The sequence below is a fragment of the Rattus norvegicus genome, chromosome 3 (assembly GCF_021556685.1).
Source record: "Rattus norvegicus strain SHRSP/BbbUtx chromosome 3, alternate assembly SHRSP_T2T, whole genome shotgun sequence".
NCBI lineage: Eukaryota > Metazoa > Chordata > Mammalia > Rodentia > Muridae > Rattus > Rattus norvegicus.
In genome coordinates, this window is record NC_141536.1 from 145,125,063 (window position 1) to 145,142,242 (window position 17,180).

General features: G+C 52.7%; 1 protein-coding gene across 5 annotated transcripts in view; it reads left to right on the forward strand.

Annotated features, from left to right (window-relative positions):
- The window catches only part of Dlgap4 (DLG associated protein 4), a 147,826-nt gene that overhangs the window by 37,122 nt on the left and 93,524 nt on the right, over window positions 1–17,180 (forward strand). For all 5 annotated transcript variants that reach the window (XR_015682152.1, XM_087650118.1, XM_087650108.1 and 2 more), the window contains 1 exon segment: window positions 14,148–14,328. The gene's annotated coding sequence lies outside the window, so the exon portion shown is untranslated.

Here is a 17,180-nt window from a genome sequence, read left to right on the forward strand (position 1 = left end):
TAGTCTGTGGAGGAGGAGCTCCCCGATCCTCGTACTCTGACCTTCCAGTGTTTCCCAAAGCGGCAGGCACATTGTCTTTAGAACTCAGTGGGTACCATGGCAGCCCACCCTCCATCAGCTGGCAATTCACGCTCAGTTCCCTATAGACACCTCATCCGGTCTTCTAGTTTCTCTCTTTGAGAGCAGGCAGAGACAGAGCATTGGGTCAGAACATCAGGACCAAGAGTCTGACTGGGAAACAGACCTCTGAGGTTCAGGGAGTAGGTGGGAACACTCACCAGGCATCAGAACGAGTGATCCTGGGCTTGAGAATGTTCCCTGCCCTCTGCCTGAGTGGGATCTCCTCACCAAGAAGGCAAAGGTTAGAAGCCTTCAGGCCAGGAGCCTCACAATCTTTCTGTGTTTTGGGCAAGTTGCCCCTCTCTGGGCCTCAGTTTCCTCTTTGATAGAGTTGAGTGCAGTGTGGCTCTCTGTGTGCTGAGAGACACTGTGCAGTGTGTCCGCAGGGAGGAAGGAAGGGGCACACTGAGGGATAGATGGGATGCACCGGCCAGGTGTCAGGCTGGAGGCCTCAACCCGCCACCTTCCCAGGCCTTTCCAGGCCTTCAAGGCTACCCCACCCCCAAAGGCCGCATGACATCCTCCATTTTAGTGACGTTGATTAATGGCCATAGAGTACATGGGCAACAGCAGCCAGCCCCCCTCAGTAGAATCAGCTATGATCTACAGGATTGGGTCCCTCAGGGAGTAACCATCTGATCTCAGAGAAGCTCTAAAAGTGGGTCAGCACTGGGTGGGGCCTGGATGGCAGCAGCGAACTGGAAGGGAGGGGCTCAACTGTCACCTATGTCAATGAGGTCAGGTGGCAAGCCTTGGACCCTATGGCAGAGGGACAGTTATCTCAATTACTGGCAGGGGCATTTTCTGGCCTGACTGACAGAAGAGACGTAAAGCCAGCCAAAGCTAGTGTGTGGCACTGGATGCCTCGGACTCCGGGAGGCCAGGGAAAGCCTCTCTGGTGGGTGACACAGGTGAAGCCAAAGGATGAGAAGCCAGTTGTGTGAGTGCTGGGGAAAGTGAGCCTGTGGTAGCACCAAGAACTTAACTCAGCTGGGGAAGGAAGGAAGGGAAGCCTACCTCAGGGAGGGAAGAGTGGGAAGCTGGTTGCTGTGGGGTGTTGAGGGAGAGCAAGGGACGTGGTGCTAGGAATTGAGCAAGGGTGGGGAAAGTCCCTAAAGAGCCTCCTGACTCAGTCAGAAGTTTAGATCTCCTTCTTGGGAGGGAGGCAACAGCCCCCTCTCCAATTCACGAAGGCCCCTCCATCCTCCTCATGAGAATGAATTGGGGGGAGCACTTGGGGAAGCGTAGTCTGGAGGGGTAGCAGTTGTGGATATATATCCTCTGGCATGGGTGTGATAGAGGAGAACCCAACCCCGAGGGCTGGAGTGTAGTATGGCATTCTGTATTGCAACACTTACGGGGCTTCCACTGGGCAGCCACTGATTTAAATGGCTTGGTCCCATGTTCCCATACTCCTCACATAGAGCCAGAAGTCCTGTTTTATAAAAGTTCTATCACATGAGACAGACGCTCTTGAGCCTCTCATGGGCACTCAGCTGGGAAGGAGCTGACTTTTGGTCCCACCCACTTTTAATCTCCTCCCTGGATCCCATTCCTTTTGGATCCCAAGTCTATATCTCATCAAGGCAAGAATTGGATGTTTGAGGCTCCCAGGAGTCCCCAACTCCCAGTCTAGTGGATTTGAACCACACTTGCGTATGCATGCATGTGAGTATCTACTCCACTCATCAGAAACCGAGGGCAGGATCAGGCTAGGAGTATACTTGGGTCTGGAGGGGCCCTGCTGTGCTCCCCTCTGCTGGTCCTCAGATGCCTTCTGGCAAGGGTGCTAACAGGGACCATGTGGCTACCAGCCTTTGACCCACAACTGGTATGCACTGTTTCTGGACCATTCATGTCTCTGCCTTGACAGAGGACCTTCCAGCAGGGTAGAGAGACTGTCATGAAGAGAGCCGCTAGTCTGTGGCTCTAGCAGCATAGGTGGGAGTTCCTGCTCACAGTGCCAGGGAGCCAGGCTTGGAGTGGATTGAAGAGGCCTATTCTGGGAAGCTTTCCAGATAAATCGTGGTAAATTGGGCCCTTTCTGGCTTGAACTCCCCAGCAAGATACTGGCAACGGAGAGGGGATAGATTTGATGATTTTTAAGGTTAACTGGGTTGATTCCTGTTTTCTACTTCCCTAGCTATGTGACCTTGAATAGCTAGCTTTACCTTTATTTCCTAGGGACAGACAAACCCTTGGGGAACACAAGTGTCAATCAGTACCCTGTTCGTGTCACCTTCCCAACGCTCGTCATCTACCGCCTCACACTGAGAGCTGGCACCCTGGGCTTCTCTATCCGTTGAGTCTGCCTCTGCATTCCAACAGATGACCTGGTGCAAAATGTCACAGCCAGCTGTGCTTTCCTCTATGTCCCTCTGCGCAGAGCCCGCTCTTCGAAGTGCATTGGTTTCAGCACCATGGCCAGCGTCCAGATGCTTGAGCTGTTTAACTCGCTAGTCCTCACCTGCCTTGTGGAGACAACAGGCTCTGAGAGAGTCCCCAAAGCCAAAGGGTCGTTTTGCCCAGGCATAGAGTTTACTGGACATAGTGAGCCCCCTTCCGAGCTCCTCCTGGAGCCACCTACAGGCCCAGATACTGCCGCCCCCTCTCTAGGCCTTAGCATCACCATGGAGACAGTGCAGGAAAGCACTCCCAAAGCTCGGGTTCGTGTGGCCTTGGGAAGCCCTGGTGAGAGATTTGATGGGATTGATTCTGTTCCCAATCACTGTACAATTGGGGAAACCAAGGCCACAGGAAAGGGAAGGCTAGGTTCTTGGAGTGTCCCTGCAGTAAGGGAGGCTGACCTTACTGTTCCATTATGTAGATGGAAATGTTAAAGCAAAGTGAGCATCCTTGGGGACCTGCACTAGCTGCCTGGAAACCTGATTCTGGAAGAACCTGGCTTGCTTCTGGCTGGATATGTGACGAGCGTGTGGAGTTTGTCTCAGGACACCCACTCTATCCACCGTGGGTAGACACCAAAATCCAGGCTAAGGCTCATGGTCCACAGTACATCTTGTGGACATGGATACAGTTGGACTGGGTTCAGACCCAGCCCTACACTCTCCAGCTACGAGACTTGGCTGCTTGTCTGTGAAACAGGAGGAGCCAGGACTCACAGCACAGGGTGAGTAGGAAGATGGATTTAGACGGGACAGGCCTGAGCTTCGCTGGGGGGAGCACCCGTGGTGGGAGCGCCCGTGTCAGCAGTAGTTAGTGTCACCTGTTGTCAGCGCCTTGGTAAACGCGTGTGAGTAGCTGCATTAGTGAACAGCAGAATCACCTGCCAGGCCACCACCGGGGCTTTCTCCAGGCGCTCAGGACAGATTCCTGTTCTGTTCCACTCTTCATTCTGAAGATGTTTGCTCCCCACCTGCATGGCCAGAAGGCCTGCCTCGCAATTTATCCCGCATTGGGATCCTCTGGGCAGAGCTTGCGATGTGTGCAGGGCTGTGACCCCACACTGGATCCTGGGGAGAGCAGGACAGCTGCCTGGGAGGCTCAGGAAGAGCTGCTTACATCCCCGGGACTGGAGGGCTGATGAGATGGTTCTGCACAGTCCTCAGTGGCAGGCACTGAGAGCTTGGCACCAGCACCCTGGCCCAAGCAGAGCCACAGGGAAGGCCTCTGGCGGGCCGCGGCCTCCCACGGAGGGCATGCCGAGTGAGGAGGATGCTCACAGCTGAGATTGGCAGATGGCGCTGTGGATGAAGGAGCAGAGCCCACGACATGGTGCAGGCAGGAGAAACAGGTCGTGCCTGGAGTGTGGAGTGGGTTGGGGAGCTGCAGACCTGCGCAGAAGAGGTGGCTTATCTGCGGTGCTGTGTCTTACACAAGCCCCTTTGTTTTCTTGCTTGCTTCCCTGGTACACAGCGCGAGGAGTTCCAGACCTCTAGACCCCACCCTGACCCCAGCTCACGCCTGCCAGCCCCAGTCCCCAGCCGCCCACCTCTCTGCTCTGGAAACTGAGTCATACTCTGACCTTGAAGTCTGTCTCACTGAAATGAATCCCGCAGTGGGTAAAGGCAGGTTGATTATGGGAGGCACTGATTATGGAAACGAGGCTCCTTCTAATGGGATCTTTGATGATGACGCTGGAGCCTCTGGGGGGAGAAATAGGTTGTCATCAGGGTACCCTGAGAGGACATCCTAGCCCTGAGACCGTGATGTGTGGGGACCTTTGCCCCCAACCTTTTCTTTCCCTGAGCAGGTGCATAGGCCACCCTTTCTTGCTCCCGCTGGGCTCTGTGCGGCAGCCAGATGTGTGGGCAGTACTCATGGATGTTGGGACAGGCGCTTGGGAGGACTGTGCAGTCTGTGGGCAACACTGCCTGCCCCAGCCCAAGGCCAGGGCTGTCAGGAGAAGCAGGACCCTGGCCTGCTCACTGCATGAAGCTCACCGGTGGTGCTGGGTGAGGAGAGTGACTGCAGTGGGGAAGGGAAGACGAACTCTACAGTCCGCAGAGCAGGCGTGAGAGGAGCTGGGCAGATGGGCCAGGCGGGGAAGGGGGACTGAACATGGCCAATAGGATCTGTACTCTTCTGTTCCTTTGTCGTGTCTTCAGAAGGTGTGTAGTAAGCACGAGTACTGCGGGCTGGCCCTGGGAGTTATGGAGAACAAGTCAGATGTGGCCTTCTCTGGAATAGGTTTCCTGGTCAGAGCTTGAAGTGGCGGTTTTCATGGAAAAGCTGCGAGTCTCGGCCTCCAGGTGACAGGCTCCCAAATAACAGGTCAAGCAAGATAGAAATGTGCTCCTGTCCCACATAGGAGTTTCTAACTCGCAGGTGTAGGGATAGCTGTCCTATGCTAGCTGACTCCTTACCCTGTGACCATGAGGGAGGCCTCCACCAACAGCAATAGAGTGGCATCCAGGAGAGCCACCTCAGGAGCCGCTTTCCCCCATTGACAGTGTGGAGAGCAGCCTGTGAAGCCAGCAGCATGGTGGGGAGGGCAGAGTTCTGTGCAGGCCGGCAGCCGAGGCCAGCCTCTCCCAGGGGAGACACCAACCCCCTGGATCCCTGAGGCCTGAGGCTTCCAGTCCCGTCCCTGGACTCTGCCTGGAGATCTCCCATTCAATATCCTACCCGCTTAGATTGTCCTGAGTGACTTCCATGCTGGCCCTCAGGCCTCCCTGGACTGAACATGATGGCATCGTCCTCTGGAGCGTGCCCTGGACGCACCCCTCCCCAGGTACTTCCAAAAAGTGCCACTGACATACCGGCCGTTGTACGCACTCATCCTGAGATTTCACGTGCACGCCATGCAGCACAGTTGCCCGCGGCAGCCAATCCCCACCCCCAACTCCAGGCCATTGGCTTCTTTAGTTGTGTCTTTTCTAGAGAGGTCATTTAAATAGAAGCACGGAACGAGATATAATCTGGTGTTGAGCGAGCTTCTGGCCCTCAGCTTAAAGTCTTGGCCTTCGTCTCCATTTGAGTACCTTGGATCTTATCCCTCTCAAGTGCTCTGTACTACTCCATTCCGACCTGGATGGAGAATTCGGACGTTTTTGGCTTGTGGCTGAGATGAGCAGTACCGTTGACCTATGTGTCTGTGGTCACAGGGGAAGCCAGCCACTGCACAGCTGAGGTGTGGAGGAGGCTATCTGTGTCTGCCTTGGACGGAGGGCCGCTGGTCCTGTGAGCCCGGGATGTTTGCCATTGGCCCCTAAAGAAGGGTGCGCTTGACCATGTTATAGCTGAAAGTCAGGGGCTCCATGACCCTTATCCCCTTCTCATCAGAACTGAGGGCCAGAGGCTGTTCCCTACTGCCTCCTTCCCCTGTGGGCCACTACAACTGGAGTCTGAATGGTTTCTGTAGTTTTGTTTTTTTTTAAGTGTGTGCGTGTGTACCAGAATGTGTGAAGGCCAGGGGTTGATGTAAGATGTCTCCCTCAATGACTCTCCTTTCCTTCAGGGTCTGTCACTGAGCTAGACTAGCTGGCCAGTGAGTGCCAGTGCTATGCCAGTACACAGACCACACACCCCTCCCTCTGTCTCTGACACACACACACACACACACACAGAGAGAGAGAGAGAGAGAGAGAGAGAGAGAGAGAAAGAGAGAGAGAGAGAGAGAGAGCGCGCGCTCTCTGAGGTTACAGACATACAAGGTAATGCCTAGCTTTTACATGGTCCTTTACCATGGTCCTAAATCATCTCCCTAGTTTTTTTTTTTTTTTTGTTTTGTTTTGTTTTGTTTTTTTGGTTTTTGTTTTGTTTTTTTTTTTGTTGTTGTTGTTTTTCTATTTATTTATTTAGGTTTTTTTTTTTTTTTGAGACAGTGTTTCTCTGTGTAGCACTGGCTGTCCTGGAACTCACTCCGTAGACCAGGCTAGCCCTAAACTCTGAGATCTGCCTGCTGTGCACTGGACACCACCACCTAGCTGTTCGTTTTTGAAACAGTCTCGTGTATCCTAGGCTGCCTTCATTTCGACGTGAAGCTGAGAATTACCTTAAACTTCTGAGCCTCCTGCTTCTGGCAGGATTAGAACACACACCCCCAAGTCTGAGAACTGGGGATCCGAGGGACTCAGGAGTCTGCATTCTAGACTCCGCCCACTTCGTTGGCTTCTAGAGCTCAGTGGTCCTGCCTCAAACCCCAGATAGAGAGAGCACCTTCATTGCTTTCTGCCTGGTCTCACCACCACCTCCAGTCTGCCCCACTGAGTGGTGGGTTGCTTATTTTCCACAGAAAACCCACCAAGTGCTTGGGTCCCCACTGCCTCCAAGGAAGATTGAGTTCCACGCCTGTCCCCCTCCTTCCCTGAAGTCTACAGGCTGTCACCCCACTTTGTATACAGCTCCCAAATGTGGCGTTCATTGTCCCTGTTTGTTTCTACCTGGTGTCTTTTTGTGGCTCTTCCTGGGCCCAGTCCCACCCCCAAGCTGGCTGCTGGCTCCCACCACCCTGGGTTTCTGCCCATCACTGTGGACTGTGATGTGTTTACATATCTGCCACCCCCATAGGATTGGGTGTTCCAGGGACACTGCCTGACTCATCTTGTCCTCATTGTGGCCCAGTTTGGGGCCACGTACGGAGTAGGAGCCCAAATGTTTGTGTGCAGGGCACTGTGTTCTCTGTATTTGCGCCAAAGTCCTGAAGACTTGGATGAGGCTTCCAAGGGGTGGGGTGGCTGTGAGGCAAAACACAGATGAGAATGCATAAAGTGCTGGGTGTGAAAGGTCGGGGTGCCTGAGCAGTGGGCTTGCGCTCTGCGGCCTTCCGCGGCCCCTCCAGATCCTGCGATTGTCTTGAACATCAGTGTAAGGTGCACCCTCACCACACTGTTGCGTGAGAACAGAGTCAAGCACCTCTGGCTCTTGTCCACACCTGGCCCCAGGGCAGGAGGCTGCCAGCTGCTTCTTGAGTGACCTTGGGCTGTAGACAAGCAGCTAAGTAGAGGGTGTGGCTTAGCCTTGGAGTTGAAAGCCAGCCAGCCAGTGGTTCGTAGTGTGGCTTTCTAGCAACGTTTAGCAAATTTCGAGCACCCTGGAAATGGGGTCTGAGGCTGTGGTGCCAAAGACCACCCAGTCCCGAGCCAGCAGGAGAGTAGGCACAAGCCGTGCACTGTTGTCAGACTTTATTGATTTGGTTCTGCAAGCCATCAAGCTGTGGCCCCGTGTGGACAGCGTGGGTCAGAGTAGTTCTGTTACATACATCATCCTTCACGCTTGGACATTGTGCAACCATGGGATGTGGGAATTTGATCACAGGGGACACTTCTAACTCTGGGGAGAATCCTCGGGCCCAATTGTGACTCACGGGAGTTTGCCTCTGCCCAGGCATTCACTTACCATGTAAACCTGAGGTCACACAGTGCCCTCCGCTGCAGAATGGGTGACCAGCAGCCTTCAGAGCTGTGACGGGTAGAGGAAGAAGCAGGGGCCTCTGGAAGAGGAGTAACATGTCAAGCAAGATATGCTGTGACTGCTGACAGGCCTTGTTCTGTAGCTGTGAGAGGTGACAGGTATTCAGATCAGCCACTCAGAGGGGAGCCTCCCCACCTGGCTCTAGCTCCCATTTCCAGCTTGGGGCAACTGCTTCCTCTTCTTCAAATCAGGAGTGGCAGTTGGGTCTCATGGCTACTGAGCATGGATCTGGGACTCTGGCCACAGCAGGTAAGACTGGCTCAGGGCAGGAGGCAAGGAAGGGCTAGACAGAATTTAGAGCTGAAGCTGGCCTCTCTTCCCAGTCCTAGGCTCTAGCCAGTCCGCTGCATCCTACCGACACAATCAAGCCCCACCAGCCAGTGAACATGGAGTTAACAGCTAAGGCCCTGTGGCGCCTCCTCTGGGCAAAGCGTTCCCCTGGCTGCCAGCTGCCTGGTGGGTGTTCACAGTTCTTCACCCTCCTAGCCACACTGCTTGTGTGCTGAGATTGTCAAGACCTTCAGTACAATAAGATATTTTGAGAGAGGGAGAGGGTGCATTTGCATACCTTTTATTACAGTGTATTGTTATAATTCTACTTTATTATTAGTTATTGTTTTTAATTCCTGCTCTGCCTACTTTTAAGCAAAGCTTTACCGGTGATGTGTGAATAGGACCAAGCATGCTCTCAGTACTCCCTGAGGTTTGAGGGTTTACTAAGGGGTCTCTGGATGCCTCCCCTGGAAGAGGGGGAGGCCAAAGCAGCCACGGTGCTGGGAAAGATGGCTACGCAGGGGCTGTGACTCTCACATCAGACCTGAGTGAGAGACATTCCCATTTCACAGAGGGAACACTGAGGTCACCACCCCTCCACCATCAGTGGCTACCAAGTGGAACTGGATCTGATCACAGACTCCAGAGTTCATGCTTGAGAAGGTCCCATGCCTCACTTGGTCCTCTGGGTACCTTTGGAGTCAGCCACAGTGGACCCTTCCATCCTGCCCTCTGCCTGGTTGGGTCCCACCTCCATCCTGTAACATAGGCCTCCTTCTTATGTTTGCCTCGTTCAGCCCTGCGGCTACACAGGTTTCCTTCCTCACAGTCCAGCTCCTGAGTGAGAATCGTGAGACCAAGAATGAGGTCCGTGTCAGTTTTCATGTCATAATGACCTGTGAAGGAGACTTTAGTTATAATGGTGGCATAGAGAATGGGCTATGAGGATTTAGGGACAGCCAGTATGGACCAGTAGACTAGGAGCAGGTATCTTGGTGGTGAATGGTAGCCAAATGGCTTGTGTTCCAGTGCTCTGAGGGAGATACATGGTAGGAATAGGAGAGATGGTCGTAGTCTGGAAGATATGGGACAGAGGCAGGAAGCAGGCTTTGTGAGGAAATGGGCAGGAGGGAGTTGGAATGGTGCCTGTATTTCTGCTTCAGGGAATCCCATGATTGGTGACATCATGGGGAGAAGTGAATTGCAAGAAGCTGGTGGGGCACGTTTGGGTATTTGAATGTGTCCTGAGGAGCCTGAGGTGAGGCTAGGAGGCAGCTGGGAGAGGGGCTTGGTGGAACAGGCTGAGGAACCTAGGCTTTGGGTTGAGGGATTTGGGAGGTCCGTGTGCATGCCACTGAGCCGTGCAGGCCAGAAAGTCACCGCCTTGGCATTGAGTGAGAAGACCTGAGGACGGAGGGAGTGTCTTTCGGAGGCAGGCCAGGCCAGCAGAGTGCCTGGGACAGGAGGAGCTGTCTGGGCTGCTTTTAGAAACCACGTTCCCATTTCAAGTTTATTGAGCTAAAAGCTCCAGTGTAAGTCTGTTTTGCAAATTGAATTTTTTGGACAACAAACACTACTTTAACTGCATGGGAGGGTAAGACCAACAGCTTTGGAGGAAGGCTGGCCGAGTCTGTCGGAATGCCCTTGTCCCCGTGACCTGGAGCTGCCAAGAACTCGACCTCCCAGCTGTGGCACATGCCTCATTCCAATCAAGGTCTTAAAAGAATCCTTCCACAGAAGTGGGTGCGGGAGGCAGCGGGGCAGCAGGAGGGAGCAGTGCTTGGAGCAGAGGTGAGCCTGCAAGATGGCTCTAGGGGTCGGGATCATTTGAAAGATGTGTCTTCAAGACATGGGCAGAATTTTTATGTAGAACATGAAAGGTGAGGAAAAGGGGCACAAGAGCCCCTGGTCACTTGGTGGTAGCCCAAGAAGATGACCAGGTTAGAGGATGGCAGTCTGGGCTTGTGACTCACACAGGATTCGAGATGGAAGCAGGGCAGGCCACAGTTGCCATAGGGTCTCTGAGGTGTGAGGTCGGCTGGAGAGAAATGCCTGTGTGAGGGAAGCAGGAGAAACCCAGAACCTGTCAGGGGGTCAGTAAATATCCACTTACCATAGGAAATAATTGCTAATAATTAACCTTTGCTAATCAACTTCAAATGCCAGCTGTACTGGGTGTGGGACCTGGTGAGAACTCTGAGATGGGGGGGGGGGGTGTCTTGTGGGAGGAGCCAACAAGCTGCAAGGCCCCTTTGGTGATGACACTGCAGAGAAGGGCAAGCCACAAGCCTGGGTGATAAAACTTAGATACTAAGGACGTTCAGGGGAACGGCCAGAAAATAACAGCACCCTGTATTCTGCTGAACCTGGGTGGGGACTTCGAGTCACTCAAAGTCACTGATATCTTAGATATCAGCAGAGAAGTTAAGAAATTTGCCCAGAAAAGTGGGCAGGCCACACCTTTCAACATAACACTAGGGAGGCAGAGGCAATCTGATCATTTTGAGTTCAAAGCCAACCTGGTCTACATGGCAAGTTCCAGGCCAGTCAGAGTTACACAGCAAGACCTTGGGTCAAAGCAAAACCAAAATATGAAGAAGATTGCCCAGGGCCACTCAGCAACCGAGAGCCTGAAGTTTTATGTTGAGCCTCTGCTGTTTAGTTAAAACTCCTCACTGCGGGGCTATCCTGACAGCCATTGACCAGTGTGCAGGGAGGCCTGGCCCTCTCATCCAGTCAAGCTGTCAGTGCCAGAAAGGTTGTGAAGGAGGCGAGAGGAGAAGGCTTGAGGACATCTGGACCACTAACGTGCAGGGCAAAGGAAGAGCAAAGGCCCCAAGGCAAGCGCATGCCTGTATGTCAAGCAAGAACGTGAAGGTCAGTGGGCCTGGTGCACAGGGAAGCAACGGGGAGGGGATGCTCGAACTGAGCAGGGCTGCCTGTGGTGGCTGAAGGCTTGTGTGCTTGTATGTGAGGTGAAGTGGGGCCCTGGAGATTTTAGAGCTGAGGAGGGTAAGAGCTGACATGAATTCTCACTTGACAGCTCTCTGGTTTCTGTGTCTGGGAGCAAGAATTTTAAAAAGAAAAAAAATGAGGAACCCAGGTCAGAGCTTGTGGTAACCGAACCTGTGGCTGTACAGCTTCCTGCCACATGGCAGTGAGCCCAGGGCCGCAGCTTAGCCTGGATATGAGAAGAGAAAGGTGTCAGGAATGAGCCCAGAGCTTGGTAGCTGGAAAGATGGGCTTATGTGGAAACAGCTAGGGAGAAACGCTTCATCAAGAACTCACCACCGCCATGATTCCCGTTAATTCCATGCTCCCTCCGGGGTAGGAATTGAGACTCACTGTAGTTATTTGGTCTTCTGAGGATCACATGGTTAGAGGGGAGTGCAGCCCTGATCTGGAACCAACTCCGCACACTAGGATTTGTAATTCTTATTTGACACTCAGTTGGTAAAGGGCCTACTGGGTGTCAAGTTCCACAATGAGTGCTGCACTGTGGGTGAGGTGAGGATGCTTTAATCTGGTTGCATCCCAGTTGGAGGGAGCAGCAGTGTCCGTGAGGCTAGACATGAAGCCTAGGGGCAGACAGTGTATCCAGCAGTGAGAAGGAGATAGCCAAGAGGTCCTGGGACCAGTGGGAACCAGTTAGGGGTCTGGTGGCTTTCCAAAAGCACAGAGACCTCTGGGGCAGAGGACTTCTTGAGAGTACATTTGTGGGTTTTCCCCAAGGGGGCAAGAGGCTCCCAGATTACAGATGGCCACCGGGAAGTTCTGTGGTGTTATTTTCAGAGGGTCGGGATGGTTTTGCCAAGTGAGCCATAAACTCATGTGCCCTATGATTCGCTCATAAAAGTGTCCTGTTGGGTGGCCTTTAGCTCATCCACAGAGCTGTGTGTCCATTACTGTGGTCCATTTCAGAGCCTCTTTACTGCCCCAGAAACTGCTTCCTCCCACCCTCAGCTCTCATCCCCACCAGAGCCTGTGGCAGCCTCCACTGGACTTGACTCTCCTTTCTATCCCTACAGAGTCAAAGCCACCTGTGACAGTCTATGTCTGTGACGCTGGGCGCATGAGACCTTCTTTGTCTTTGCGTTATATGCAGATTGCCTGTGTTGGAAGTTCGGGGCTTAAACGGTGTCACAGCCAGCAGGGGCCTAGGGCCTGCTACCCATCTTAGAGAAGGGAAGAATGAGGGGTGGGGGACTTGCAGCCTTCCCTCAGGAGGCAAACTTGGGGACTTCAAGGGGACTTAGAACCCTCCAAGTCAGGATGCTTCCCTCTGTTGTTGCCTATTCCTTCAGCCATATGCTGGGAGGATTTGGCTCCGAGTGATAAGTCGGTGGGAACGGCATCTTCCCAAGCTGAAGCACTGAGTGCAGTGATCCCTATACCGCGCGATGCACACAGGGCTTCCATGCACACTGAGTGCGTGCCATTTCACTGAGTTCCATGTTATCTTTCCTGCTACCCAAACCTTTGCTGGTCCTGTGTGTGTTTTGCTTGGCGGGGGATGCTCTTCCATGGGGAGATGGGCTGCGTTGTCCTAGAACGAGGTTAGAGGTGCTGCCTGGGCCTCATCGGAGATCAGTGTGTGCTTCCTCATCAAAGGAGTATCAGGGTTCTGAGGAGATTTGGAGACACACAGACCTGGAGTCTTCCTCCTGCCGTGCCATGCTGTGTGCCTCAGTTTCTTACGTTGAGAAGGAGGAAAGTCTGTTGCACACGTGGCAGTGTGGGAGCTGGTATGTGGGAGGCGCCGTTTCTAGGCGGACCCTGGGGAGGTGGCAGGGAGTTTAGGAGAGTATCCTCAGGCCTAGGGATAACAAATGAAGACTGTGAACTTCCAACCTCTGCCTGCCCCTTCCTGCTTCTTCTTGTGGTGAACTGATCCCTTTGTCTCCTCCCAGGACTCTGTGAAGGGACTAAGTTCAAACCCTAGTCTAGCTGCTCAGATTCTGGCCCTTGTGCCAATGGTGCCTTGGTTTCTCAGTCTCAGTTTTGTGACCTTTAGAATGGGAGGGCAGAAGGGCGTCCTCTGAGGCCTCCTGGGTAGGTGTGCAATGGAAAGCTTACTTCCCGGGGTTGGGGATTTAGCTCAGTGGTAGAGCGCTTGCCTAGCAAGCGCAAGGCCCTGGGTTCGGTCCCCAGCTCTGAAAAAAAGAAAAAAGAAGAAAAAAAAAAAAGAAAGAAAGAAAGCTTACTTCCCGTTTACAAATGTCTAGGCAGCAAGTGTTAGGGGAACGGGCACTGCTCAGGCAAGCTGACTGGAGATGCCTGGCATCCCTCCGCTCTCCCAGGGAGGCACTCAGGCTGCTGAGACAGGAGAGGGACACCTCCCAGGGTTTTCAAGGCAGTACCTTATGCCAGCATCCTTCCTGCCTTGTCTTCTCAGACCTCCCAGCAGGCCGCAGAAGAGTACTCTTAGCAAGAAGAAAAACTGAAGCTCTCAGAGAGGAAGTTACCTGCCCGTTATCCGCAGCGAGTGAGGGGCCAGGCTGAGATTTGAATTCCGGTGCTGTGACTTTGGCCCCTCTCCTGACTTCCCATGAGAAGTAGGGAAGTGGGGAAGGGCAAGAGGGAGGAGCAAGCTGAGGAAGAACTGGGGAACCAAAGCTTCCCCACTGCTGGCTGTAGCAGGGATCCTGTGGGTGGTGGGAAAGGCATTGTAAATATGCATGACATGCAAATCTACCTCTAAAAACAACGTGGGCTTCCCAGGAGCTGGGGTGCCAGGGTTCTCTGGAAAATACAGTGTTACACAAACACTTGGGTTTCTATGACAACTATGCCGACTTGCCCTCTCCCTAGGCTAGCCTGAAGGTCTCAGGGTGTGGCACTCATTTCTGGCTAATCAATGTTCCTCCTGTGTCCTGCAGACACTGGTGCCACCACCCTCTGCTTGGCCCCACTGTGTGACCAGGGCCCAACCCATACCTCTGACGGCAGCGTGCTGGAGGGATGTGTGTCGCAGTCCTCAGTCCCACACCCGCTTCCGAGGTGTCATCTGCAGCATACTTGCCGGCTACCATTTTTCCTGTGCACGCGTCTCCCTGGTTGGTAAGTACAGCCACAAGCTTGGGCACCTCACCCAACGCTGTGCTTGCCAGTTTCAGGAAATGCCCAGCTATCCCACTGCCAGCACCCACACGCTGGCAGAGGACCTCCATAAGAGTGTCCCTGTCTGGGCACAATCACAGTTTAACCAACTGGGTATACCCCATCCTCCCGACAACTCTGGAGGTGGGCATGGTAAAGATGTTTCCCAGGGCCCTGCCTCAGTGAGGGGAAGCCCTTGCCAAGGATGGACGTCATCGGCAAACCCAGCACCACACATTTCAAATGCCACACCCAGGGCTGGGGTAGGTGCCCAGCATGGGCGCAGGAGGTGGAGGGGAGCAGGGGAGCTCGCTACAGGCTGTGACGTGACAGGGCCCACAAGAACACATTCTTCCTCCACCTGCTCCACCTGCCTAAACTCACACAATGAGGTACTGGGCTCAGCCTTATCTCTGACTGTCCCTCCACACCCACACTGTCTTCACAAAGCCTGGTTCTTCCGTCGTCCTTCCCTCAGAGCAGGGACAGCTTCCTCAGGCCCACATGGCGCTAACCACAGCACCTGGCTCACTTACCTCCCTGTTCTCACACAGTCTCTCCCCACCCCAAGGTCCGGCCGGTATAACAGGTCTAGTTCATGAGTGAGGAAACCCAAGAGCCCCCAGCTCATTCAGCCTGGGTTGAAGATCTGCTTTCTTGAGTTCCCTGTTTCCCAGGGGCTGGGATCAAGGAAGGGGATTGGGGAATGTGGGAATCCCTCAAGATGTCTCACCAGACTCCAGCAGGACCCAGGAAACCATCAGCTTTCTGGGGTCCCAGAGAGCTGCTATAATGGCCCTCAGCGTGGTGCCAGCCCCCTTTGCTTCCAACCCCTCCACTTGCCAACAGCTGCCAGCTTCCCTGAAGAGATGCTTATAAGAAGGGGAGGAAAGACTGGTAAATGTGCATAATATGCAAATACCGAGGATAATATAAAAACCCGAGAAGTTCGCTGTCAATAATGGACGTCTTTGAGAACCAGATGCTGCACATTTGTTCATTGCCAGTCTTGCCCCCCTTAATTAGTACCTACCCCCAACTCGGTTCCCCCAGCCTGGCCCCGGTCAGCCTGGCGACCAAAGACACCTGCTGCATTTGGCTGGGAAGTTGTCACCACAAAATCGATGGGAACATGGTGGTCTGAGAGCAGGGAGTGCCTTTGACAAACATACTGGGTTTGCCCAAGGCAGGCCCGGGGTCTCTCTGGGGACAGTGTGTGTCGCAGGGCCAGCCTGTGAGGCAGTGGGTATTTCTTGAGCAGTTACTACGTGCCTGGCATTTGGTGAATGCTTGGCACTCTTCAGCCTCTCGTTTCAACTCCCCGAGGCTCACAGAGGGCTTAGCCTCTCCTGCTGATGAGCACCGCTCTGAGGCCTCCGCCGCCCTAGGGCAGATTCTGGAGGCACAGCTGCCATCGCTCACAGCCCCCTTGTGTGTGGCCCAGTGACGGAGAAGGGATTCCTTGGCACCGGCAGGGAGCAGCCGTCAGGATCACGTGGAAAGATGGAGGCCGGGGTGGCGCGAGGGAGGTGTTACTGTTGCAATTTCGTTAACAAGCTGCTTATTTAAGGAACAGGGAAGCTCTGAGGGAGCCTCTGTGCCTGGGCAGAGGCGGCTGGGAGGACAGGGTCCCCAGGGAATTGAGGTCAGAGAGCCAGCCACGAGCACTGATCAATGGATTGATTGAGTCTTGTCCACTTACTGACAATAGTAACAGCATCACCAAAGCCTGGGAAAAACATCCACTGTCTGTGTCAAAGAGGACCAGTGAGCTGGAAGACACAAGGGGCTTGTAGGGCAGTAAACTCTGTTTGCTGGCCTGGGGGCGGGGTACAGCCCTGGCTGCTCGTCACTTAGCACACTCAACTTTTGTCTTGTGTACGTTCCTCATGTGACAGTAAATGACACACGCATCCTCCCAAAAATCCAGCTCTAACAGTAACAGTTACCATTTATTAATCAATTGTCAGGCTCCTTACTAAGGATTTTCCTATTTTTGTTTTAATATTATATATGTGTGTATGTATGTATGTGTGTGTATGTATGTATGAATGTGTATGTATATATGTATGAATGTATGTATGTGTGTATGTATGAATGTATGTATGTGTGTATGTATGAATGTATGAATGTGTGTGTATGTATGAATGTATGTATGTGTGTATGTATGTGTGTATGTATTTATGAATGTATATATGTATGTATGTATGAATGTATGTATGCATGAATGTATGTATGTATGTATGAATGTGTGTATGTATGAATGTATGTATTTGTGTGTATGTATGCATGTATGTGTATGTATGTATGAATGTATATATGTGTGTGTATGTATGAATGTATGTATGTGTGTATGTATGTGTGTATGTATTTATGTACGAATGTATATATGTGTGTGTATGTATGAATGTATGCATGCACGAATGCATGTATGTATGTGTGTATGTATGTATGAATGTATGAATGTGTGTATGTGTGTATGTATGTATGAATGTATGTGTGTATGTGTGTGCATGTATGTATGTGTATGTATGTATGAATGTATGTATGCACGAATGTATGTATGTATTTCATTCATTTACTTATTTGAGACAAGATCTCTCTATGTACTCCAGCCTGACCTAGAACTCAAGATCAGACCAGCCTGAAACTCAAGAACCTCCTGCTTCTGCCTCCAGGTGCTGGGATTACAGTTGAGTGCCATCCTACCTGTCTTATTTAATTATTATTTAATTTTGCTGGCTGGAACCCAGAAGCTTGTATGTGGTGGGCAGGTGCTCTATCACCAAACTAAACTGCACCCCAGCCTAGCA